At 46.2% G+C, this 11,098-nt stretch overlaps 1 long non-coding RNA gene across 1 annotated transcript in view; it reads right to left on the bottom strand.

Moving 5' to 3' along the window:
• Positions 1-2,667: 2,667 nt before the first annotated feature.
• Positions 2,668-11,098, bottom strand: part of LOC143974479 (uncharacterized) — a 13,808-nt gene continuing 5,377 nt past the window's right edge. Inside the window, exon 2 of the long non-coding RNA XR_013272232.1 lies at positions 2,668-2,795. This is a non-coding gene — a long non-coding RNA (uncharacterized LOC143974479). The remainder of the gene's footprint in view (positions 2,796-11,098) is intronic.

Here is an 11,098-nt window from a genome sequence, read left to right on the forward strand (position 1 = left end):
ACAATCCGACGGACAGTCCGTCATACTTTCGACTGAACGGACTTGACCACACACGGATGCACAAACAGTCTGTCGAAAGCTTGCGCGATGACGTGTACAGCACGTACGACGGGACTAGAAATAGGAAGTCCAATACACACGAAAGCACCCTTCCGCCGTGTAAATCCTTTCTGGGCATGCGCCATTCTTAGTCCGTCGAACTAGCGTACTGATGAGCGGATTGTCCACTGAAACTAAAGTACGACGGACAGAATTTAGAAAAATCCGAAATACTTAGTATGCCAGACTGCACGCTGAAAAAGTCAGCTGAAGCCCACACTCGAGCGGACTGGCCGCTGAAATGTGTTTCGACGGACTAAGTACGCCATACAGTCCGCCCGTGTGTACGCGGCATTAGTTCTCCAGTCAGACACAGTGTGAAATGTTTTCTCTGTATAGGAGCTTCCTGTAATAAAGACCTGTCACTGGCGCTCTCTCTCCTTGTGCGGGATGACTGGTCTTGTCAACACCCCCTCCTGTAGTTTTGTAGTGGGTGGGGCCTGCTGGGCTCCTCCCACAGCCCTACTCTTTGCAGAGGCTATTGTCAGCCTAGTGATGATATCACTGCTACTTTTAGAAGAGTTTGAAAAAGCTTCAAAGTTGACTTACATCATATGTGGCTATTGGGTAATATATTTATTTGGTTGTTTATACATATGAGTTCAGCTTTAACCCTTTAAAGTCCACATTTTTCAATGAGTTAGCGTGACTTAAAATGTGCGCTACCAAATGGTGGAGCAGAACGTTAAGTTTCATTAGCATGCTGATGAAGGGAGATGAAGGAGTCATAGAAGATAAAATACTGTATAAGCAGACAAAACTTCAAGCCTAACCCCCTTGCTGCCGAGCGTACGCAGATGTGCGTACTCGGCTTCCAGGGGTTATACCGGGAGGATGCCCGCACCTGGCTAAAAGCCGCTCGGCTGTTATGCCGCAGGAGCAGGAGGGGACGTCCCCCCCCCCCCTCCCGCCGCCTCCCGCCGCTCTTGTTGGTGCTCCCGTTCAATCAGGAGCACCGAGTGCACATCCGATTCCTCCGGCGGCTGGGCAGGGACAGGAATGAAGCCGTAAGCTGCTTCATTCCAGTCTCCTAATGGTAAACACGGAATCGACGTCATGACGTCACTTCCCGTTTACTTGGCTGCCAATGGTGCCGGATTTTTTAAAAAATACACTATTCAGAATCGCTGAAAACAGAGATCTGAATAGTTTGAAGTGTAAAGGAGGGATCGGGGGTCTTTTAGACCCCCGATCCCTCCATAAAGAGTACCTGTCACCACCTATTACTGTGACAAGGGATGTTTACATTCCATGTGACAGCAATAAAAGTGATCAAAATTTTTATTTTATTTTTTAAAACAATTTATTAATTTTAAAATAAAAAAAAATATTTTTTTAAAGCGCCCGCTGTCCCCGCGAGCTCGCGAAGCAAAGAAAACGCATACGGAAGTCGCGCCCGCATATGTACGGTAACGTTGTTCAAATAACACATGTGCGGTATCGCCGTGATCGTCAGAGCGAGAGCAATAATTCTAGCACTAGACCTCCTCTGTAACTCTAACCTGGTAACCGGAAAAAAAATTAAAGCGTCACCTATTGAGATTTTTAGGTACCGTAGTTTGTTCATTCCACGAGGGTGTGCAATTATAAAGTGTGACATGTTTCATATCTATTTACTCGGCATAACATTATCTTTCACATTATGCAAAAAAATTGGGCTAATTTTACTGTTTCGTTTTTTTTAAATTCATGAAAGTGTCCATTTTCCCAAAAAGTTGCGTCTAAAACACCGCTGCGCAAATACCGTGTGACATAAAATATTGCAACAATCGCCGTTTTATTCTCTAGAGTCTCTGCTAAAAAAATATATATAATGTTTGGGGGTTCCAAGTAATTTTCTAGCAAAAAATTAAAGTTGCGAGAAACTTGTAATACACAATACTTTGCATCATGTGCCTTTGTGTCCCTAGTCCAACAATGATCTCATTCCCTTTCGAGGTGACACCACAATGAGTTTATCTTTCAGAAAACGTGTGAGACTTGCCGATAGGTTATCACAATAAAGTCACTGCTGATTCACAAGGTTACTTTGTCCTTTACCAGAGCTAACAAACAAACATGCAATGGTCATGGGACTTTAAATGAGGCAGGTCACTTAAGAGGACCTGTCACCTCCATGTGAAATGTAACTTGACCATTGTACATGTGTGTTTGTTTCTGTGGTGGAAACATTTTTCTCACCTCTTTACAAAGAACATTTGTGTTCTTTTCATTAGTACTTGCTGCAAAGGAGCTGACAATCTAATATTGCCACCATAATCAGATGCAGTTTCCCTGAAGCCCAGTTCTTCCAGCAGTGTGTTTTGGGATGGTGTGGAAGATATTGAAGCATTAAAACCTACATACAGATACAGGGAGAACATTCAAATGTTGTGTAGATAAGGCTGATGATGGGAACTGAACTCGGAGCCCCAGCACTTTAAGTAACCTTTTATAATTACCACAAGACCATCTCACTGCTTCAGTGATAAAAATTATTAGTCCTCACAGTGGACTACGTTGTTGGAGGGCGCACTGAGCATCCCTGTGTACAAATGGTTAGGAAAATCAAACTGGGACAAAAAAATTAAATTAAAACATTTATTTTAGATTGCAAGCAAGTTTGTATCTGGTACACGCATGAGACAGGCCATCTTGCCAGTGATAAATTGCACGTCGTCATCCGATATCTGCGTCAATGTCGCGAGAGGCGTTTCCTGTTCAATGATAACATTTTCAAGACCTTATTTAATGATAATTAAACACTCTGTAATCCCTTATCCCCCCTCCCCCCCATACCTCCCAAACAGCAGACATCAATAATCTATAAACCATTATTTATAGATAAAGCAAGTGCAACAACGTATAGCACCCTATTAGATTTCAGTTCACTAAAGTCAGATATGTGAATAGTGAATTCTGATTGGTTGTCATGGCACATTGCACCTTGCTTTTTAGCCCAACTGCAGCCAAAATGTTCTTTCCTGATGCCTTCATGGCAGATACACACTGGGTTGTGACTCCGCCCCCACAACCTGACAGGATTGGTTTGACTATAAATTTGAAGGGGAGACCCCCCCGCTGCATTCTCTTTTTTTATCCTCACCTGACAGGTTGGACGGAGGTTTTTCTCTTGTTAGACCCCTTTCACACCACACCGCACCTTGCGTCGGGGGTAAAACGCCGCCATTTTTAGCGGCGTTTCACCGCTAGATTTGTGGCGCATTTCGGCCGCTAGCGGGCGCTTTTACCCCCCGCTAGCGGCCGCGAAAGGGTTAAAACCGCAGGCAATATGCCGCAATAGCGGCGTTTTGCCGGCGGCATTACAGCGCTGCCCCATTGATTTCAATGGGCAGCAGCGGTGGAGGAGTGGTAAACACACCGCTCCTTCACCACTCCAAAGAAGCTGCTGGCAGGACTTTTTTCTGACGTCCTGCCAGCGCACCGCTGTAGTGTGAAAGCCCTCGGGGCTTTCACACTACACACAATGGTGCAGCTTCTTTAGGGCGTTTTGCAGGCACTATTTCTAATGCTATAGCGCCTGCAATACGCCCTGGTGTGAAAGGGGTCTTACAGATGAATAATAATGCCGACTCCCAGCAAATCACTTCCAGTTAACCAGAATACCATCTTCACGACCCAAAAGGATTCTGCTAGTAAAATACATAGCAGAATCGAAACAAAAGGGGGCAATCCTGGAGTCCCCTTCAGGCCGAGAGGGTTCTACTCTCCCTTTGTTTTGGTAAAAAAGAAGACTGGGGATTTGTGACCTGTATTAGACCTCAAAAGGCTCAACAAAGGTATTAAAGTGGAGGCTTTCAAAATGGAAAGCCTTCAATCCATACTTCTGGCAATAAATCTGGGCGATTGGATGCTTTCAATAGATTTATCGGGCGCTTATCTGCATATACCAATTCATCCGGGCTTTCAAAAGTTTCTCCGGTTCGCCATAAACCAACGTCACTTCCAATTCCGGTGCCTCCCGTTCGGCATTTCTTCGGCACTCAGGACATTTACGAAAGTTTTGTTACCTTTGGTGGCATTCCTCAGGGAAAAGGGATTACGTATCCACCATTACCTGGATGACATCCTGATTTTGGCAAACAATCAAGAGACGCTGATCCGTCACTGGAAGATCCTCCTTACAACCCTCCAGAATTTTGGATGGATAATCAGCTGGGAAAAGAGCTGTCTGCAACCCACACAAAATATGATATTTTTAGGAGAGAAACACCAAAACAAACAAGATACAGCTCCCACAAGAGAAGATTGTACTGGGGTCCATGTCCGCAACCATACCCATGGTGCAATGGTCACAGTGGCACATGAGAACCTTACAGAACTCATTCCTCAGGCAGTGGGATGGAGTATCGATGCATCTTCAGATCGGTGAAGCAATCGATATGGTGGTGGACGCGCCCGAGCAATCTCGGGAAATACAAACCAATAGTCCCTCCAGACCCAGAAGTAGTCACTTCGGATGCCTGCCAGAGCAGTTGGGGAGCCCACTATCAAGACCGGGCAGCCCAGGGGCAGTGGCATTTTCAGGCACAAGGTTTGGTCTCGAACATACTAGAACTCAGGGCAGCCTTTCATGCCTTAAAGAGGGATTCCGCCCAAAAAAAAAATATTAAAAGCCAGCAGCTATAAATACTACAGCTGCTGACTTTTAATAAATGGACACTCACCTGTCCCGGGTTCCAGCGATGCCGAGGCCGATCGACCGCTCGGGCCTCGGCTGCTGCCGCCGCCATTCGAGGTGAGGGAATCAGGAAGTAAAGCGAATCGGCTTCACTTCCCGGTTCCCTACTGCGCATGCGCGAGCTGCGCCGCGCAATAGAAAATCTCTGCGCTGTCACTGGGACCCGTGTGTGTCCCAGCAGACAGCGCGGCAGGGCAGGAAATGGCGTAGACTCCCGTGGAGTTTATGCCCAGAAGTGGGTGAAAATACCTGTCTTTGACAGGTATCTCCACCCCCCTCCCCCCTGAAAGGTGTCAATTGTGACACCGGAGGGGGGGGGGGTTCCGATCAGCGGAGGTTCCACTTTAGGGTGGAATCCCGCTTTAAGAGCATTCGCACCACTTATGAGGGGCAAGAATGTTCTTATTCGGATGGACAACCAAGTAGCAGTGTCTTATGTTCAGAAGCAAGGAGGTACCAGGAGTGCCACCTTGATGGAAGAAGTTCGGCCCATGTTGGAATGGGCCCAGATGCATCTAACAAGTTTAAAAGCAGTGTATGTCCCAGCGGCACAGAACATATTAGGCGACTACCGAGTCGAGAGACACTATCCAACAATGAGTGGTCGTTGAACCCTCGGACCTTCTCTCTCCTTACAGAAATCTGGGGAATGCCAGAAATAGATTTAGCAGTCACACCGATGAATACCAAGTGCCACAGATTCCTGTCAAGAGGTTAGTTTCCATCGGCAGAGGGAGTGGACTGTCTAATTCACCCATGGAACTTCAAGTTGGGGTATATATTCCCTCCAACTCTGTTAATTGCAAGGTTCCTATCCAGGCTTCGGAGATCCTCTGTGACAGTAATTGTGATTATTCCACTGTGGCCGAGCCGAGGAGGCCGTGGTTCACGACACTCTTACAGCTCAGCCTTCAACCTCCAGTTCCTCTTCCGATAACTCCGGATCTTCTATCTCAAGGTCAATTCTTACATCCTGCACCAGAGAAATTGCACCTGATGGCCTGGAGATTGAGAGGGCTAGACTAAGAGCGCAAGGCTGTTTTCAGGAAGTCATATCAACCCTGATGAAAGCCAGGAAAGTCACTACCAATACCACCTATTCAAAGGTTTGGGAAAAATTCTGCTCCATGGCACAGCAGAAGGGATGGAATTACCTTTCTCCGGAACCTTCTCAAATCTTGGAATTCCTCCAGTCAGGAGTTAACAAGGGTCTAAGCTTTAGTACCCTAAAGGTTCAAGTATCTGCTCTGTCAGCTAAAACCCTAAAGGTTCAAGAATCTGCAATGCCAGCTAAAACAGGTACTAAGTGGGCATTCCACCCTTTGGTAATCCAATTTCTGAGAGCCTATCTAAAGATTAAACCCCCCAGGAAGCCAGTCTTTCTGTCATGGGATCTTTCAGTAGTTCTCCATGCTCTCTCCACTCCTCCGTTTGTTCCATTTGAAACATTCTCTCTATGGGACTTGACTTTAAAACTGTCTTTCCTCATTGCAATTACATCAGCAAGGAGAGTGTCAGAGATCCAAGCATTAATGATTTCGGAGCCTCACTTGGTTCTCTTTCCCGACAGAGTAGCTCTAAGACCTTCAGAACACTTCATACCCAAAGTAGCAACTTCCTTCCATTACAACCAAGACATCATCCTTCCATCCTTCATGGACGATCAGGGTAATCCGCATCCACTAGATGTCAAAACAACCATCATTAACTACTTAACTGCTATCACCTGTTTTAGGAAAACTGACTCTCTTTTGATCATCCCCCCCATGGAACCAAACGCGGGCGAGCAGCCTCCTCACGCACTATTGCATCCTGGTTAGTCAGAACCATTAAAAAGGCATATTCCACCCAGCATCTGACGGTTCCTGAAGACATTAGGGCTCATTCAACTAGGGCAGTGGCTACCTCCTGGGCAGCATATTACAGGGTCTCACCAGAGACAATATGCAGGGCAGCAACATGGTCCTCCAGGAATACCTTTATTTCCCACTACAAGGTGGATTCTGCTCACTTGTCCATGGCGTACTTCAGAAGATCCGTTGTTAGAGCCAATTCTTCAGCATTATAAGGAATAAATATTATTTTACTTGCACCCACCCGACTGGTGAATTATTTACCAGTGTGTGCTGCCATGAAGGCGTCAGGAAAACGGAAAATTGTATACTCACCTTTCCGTAATTTTCCTTTCCTGACGCATCTTCATGGCAGCACACAGTTGTCCACCTCGTTTCTTCTGTGATGATATATACAGAGAATGCAGCGGGGGGTCTCCCCTTTCAAATTTATAGTCAAACCAATCCTGTCAGGTTGTGGGGGCGGAGTCACAACCCAGTGTGTGCTGCCACATGAAGATGCGCCAGGAAAGGAAAATTACAGAAAGGTGAGTATACAATTTTCCATTTTTTTTGTGTTGGACAGAGTGACAAAGGGTTAAAGCCTCTGCTTGTTTGTTATTTGTGTCTATATCCTTGTTAAAAATATTTCCCTGCATTTCCTGTTAGGACAGGAGATTACATATCTCCAATGGGGACACAGACAATCATAAACACATTTTTAGGCAGTAGGAAAGAACAGGCCGGTGATGAGATGCACAGTATTAAAGTGGAAGGCCTACATGACTGGGGGGGGGGGGGGGGGGGTAGGCTGTAGTTAGGCAGATTTAAAAATAATTATTTAAATAATTAAGGCCCTCAGCCATTGGAGAAGAGTAAGTTGTGGTAGGGTGGAGCAAGTCGAGTCAGGGTGGAGTCAATGAGGGTTTAGGCAGTGGGGGAGTATGATAGGGTCAGTTGGAGCCAGGCAGTGCAAGCTAATTTTCCCTCCCTCCCTCCCTTAAGTTCATGGTTGGAAGGTTGTCTTGGGTAGTGTGGTTGTGTTGTTGTCCAGTTATTTGGGAATGTAAGGGGGGGGGGGGTTGGTTGGTGTCATAGCAGCGGCAGGAGGGGTCTCAGGGTTTAGAAGGTGGGCATGATCAAAAATATTTGGAGTATGGTGGAAGGGGCTCATCTTTGGTATGGGTACCTTCCCGAATTAAGTGACGTCATTAAGACAAGAATGGTATTGGGGCTGTATCAGGTTGGCAAGGTGTTACAAATTGTCCCCGAGTCGGGGTATGCAGGGCTGGGGGCCGTGGTATGAAAAGGTAGCTTGATACAGCATATTTGGTAGACCATGCACGCCTCCAAATACCTGCTCTAAGGCCGCGTACACACGCGCGGACTGTTCGCCCAACTTTGTCCGTCCAACAGTTTCGGCAAACAGTCCGCTCAAACTTAGCATGGACGGACATGGCCACACACGACGGACGAACAGTTTGCTGAAACCGTGCGCGATGACGTTTCGGCACGCACGACGGATCGAAAATTTCGACGTCCAATACACTGCAATGCAACCTTCCGACGTGGAAATCCTTTCTGAGCATGCGCGAGACTTAGTTGGCCGAACAAGCCTACACACGAGCGAACAGTCCGCTGAAACCTTGTTTCAGCGGACAGTTTTTCGGAATTTCCGTAAGACCTTGTTCGTCCAACTGTCCGCTGAAACTGTCCGCTGAAGCCCCACACACGAGCGGACTGTCCGTCCAAACACTGTTCAGCGGACAAGGTTGGGCGAACAGTCCGCCCGTGTGTACGCGGCCTAAGAGTCATTTAGTTAGGATGATATATTATGGTTGATGTTTTTCATTATTTAATAAAAGGCTGCTATGGCCATTTAAAACCCAAAAGTCTGGTGTCTTATTTGTATTAAAGTTTGTGAGTTAGTATTAAGTTGGTCACGGCAACCGGTAAGCCTGCAATACACCAGTCAAGGGTTAGAAGTTCTAAAAATGTGTTTTTGCTGTCTGTGCTTTCCTGTCTCTACGGCATGTGCTACCCTTATTATTTGTATGGGTGTCAGAGAACAGGAAGTGATGGGAAATCTCCCCATTGGGGTCATAGACAGAAACCTGGCAACAATGTTAACTCTCCTCTTCTATATCCAAGGCTAATACAGCTTTTTTGGACTGGAGTAGATTTTACAGCTCTAACCATTGTCACTGCAATCGCCCACATATTGTTTCTTTCTGTAAATGTCTAATGCTGCGTACACACGATCCGAATTCTCGTTACAAAAAGCTATGATGGTTTTTCAGACGGAATTCCACTCAAACTTGCCTTGCATACACACGGTCACACAAAAGTTCGTTGAACATTCGACCATCAAGAACGTGGTGACATACAACACTACAACAAGCCGAGAAAATTAAGTTCTATGCTTCTGAGCATGTGTCAAATTATTTCCGAGCATGCGTAGGAATTTTGCGCGTTGGAATTGCTACAGACGATCGGGATTTCCGATCAAAACTTTTTCCGTCGGAAAAATTGAGAACATGCTCTCAATCTTTTGCTGGCGGAAATTCGTTCAGCAAAATTCCGATGGAGCATACACACTGTCGCATTTTCCGATGAAAAGCTCTCATCGGTCTTTTGATGGCCTAATTTCTGATCGCGTGTACGTGGCATTAGAAGTTTATTAGAGCTGACTTTCTCTGTCACTATCTCTTTCCCGCGCGCTCTCTATCTGGTGTCTATACAGCCAGTTTGTATTTATTGTCCCTTCCTACCTCTCTCTCTGTTGCGATCTATCTCTTTCTATTGGATGCCTATCCAGTAGGTATGTCTTTGTTTCCCTCTCACAGTTGCAGTATTCTCTCTGTCTGACGCTATCTATTGCTATCTCTCTCTATCTGGTGACCATCCTACCAGTCTGTATCTACAGCCTCCATCTCTCTTTCTCGCTCTCACCATCTCTTTCTTCCTCTCTCTCAAAGCAGACTATCCAGCAATGGTGGCCCATCCACTAGGGGCGCCCCCCCATCCATGCGTCTGGCACCCTAATCTGCCTACAGGGACATTGGACTATGGATTCCAATGGGGGAGGGTTTTTTTTTTTTTTTTAAGCACGTGATTAGAGCCAGAGGCTCTAATAGGCTTCAAAAAAGGGTGGTCTCGGGGTGCAGAGCAGTGTGCTCTGAGCTCACCCAGTTGTGTTACAATAGCGAATTAATAATTTGCTATTGTAACACTGAATCTCCTCCTGGCCAATCAGGAAGTGGGTCATGAGCCCCGTCATCCATTTGGTCGAAAGGAGATCCGATCAGATTGGCCAGCAGGAGATATACGGCGCACAGAGTAGAGAAGGGAGACGACACACACAGGGAAACCAAGCAGCCCAGAGTGAAGTCGCTGCCATCCACCACTCTGCCCACGAGATGGGGTAAGTGCGGGGCTCCGACTGACTCACCAACCAGGCAGGTGAATTGTTTGACCCTCCCCCCCCAAAAAAAAACAGCCGCCACTGCTATCCAGCAAGCATGTATATACTGTATAGTCTCTTTCTCATCTCTCTCTGTCGCTATCTATTTCTTCCTCTCTGTATCTATTTTCCTCTTTCTCACTCTTCCTCTCCCGCTCTTCCTTAATCTCTCTCTTTCTCCATCTCCTTCCTTTCTCTGCCTCTTTTCATCGCTCTCTTTCTCTCTGTCGCTATCACTCTTCCTCCCTCTCTCTCACTCTTCCTCTCTCTTTCTTTCTGATGCCATTACTCTCTCTCTCTCACCATTAGGGATGAGCTTCGAGTTCAAGTCGAACTCATGTTCGACTAGAACATTGCCTGTTCGCCTGTTCAGCGAACAGTGAACAATTTAGGGTGTTTGCGGTAAATTCAAAAAAACGCTGTACAAGTCTATGGGAGAAATCTAAAGTCCTAATTTTAAAGGCTAATATGCAAGTTACTGTCCTAAAAAGTGTTTGAGGACCTGGGTCCTGCCCCAGGGGACATGTGTCAATGCAAAAAAAAGTTTTAAAAACTGACGTTTTTTTGGGAGCAGTGATTTTAATAATGATTAAAGTGAAACAATAAAAGCGTAATATTCCTTTAAATTTCTAACCGGGGGGGGGTGTCTATAGTATGCCTGTGAAGGGGCGCATGTTTCCCCTGCTTAAAACTGTTCCTGCACAAAGTGTCATTTCTGCAGGAAAAAAGATCATTTAAAATCACTCGCAGCTATAATGAATTGTCGGCTCCCGTAATACAGAGAACACTCATTGAAAGTCATTGATAAAAAAAAAAGCGTGGGGTTCCCCCAAATTCAATTACCAGGCCCTTCAGGTCTGGTATGGATATTAAGGGGAAACCCGCGTCAAATAAAAAAAATTGACTTGGGGGTCCTCCTAGAAATCCATACCAGACCCTTTATCCGAGCACGCAACCTGACAGGCCGCAGGAAAAGAGGGGGGGACGAGAGAGCGCCCCCCCCTCCGGGATCCCGCAGTGTCT

This window comes from Lithobates pipiens, unplaced genomic scaffold (assembly GCF_037356315.1).
Source record: "Lithobates pipiens isolate NorthernLeopardFrog02 unplaced genomic scaffold, aLitPip1_a1.2 Scaffold_1, whole genome shotgun sequence".
In the NCBI taxonomy this organism is placed as follows: domain Eukaryota; kingdom Metazoa; phylum Chordata; class Amphibia; order Anura; family Ranidae; genus Lithobates; species Lithobates pipiens.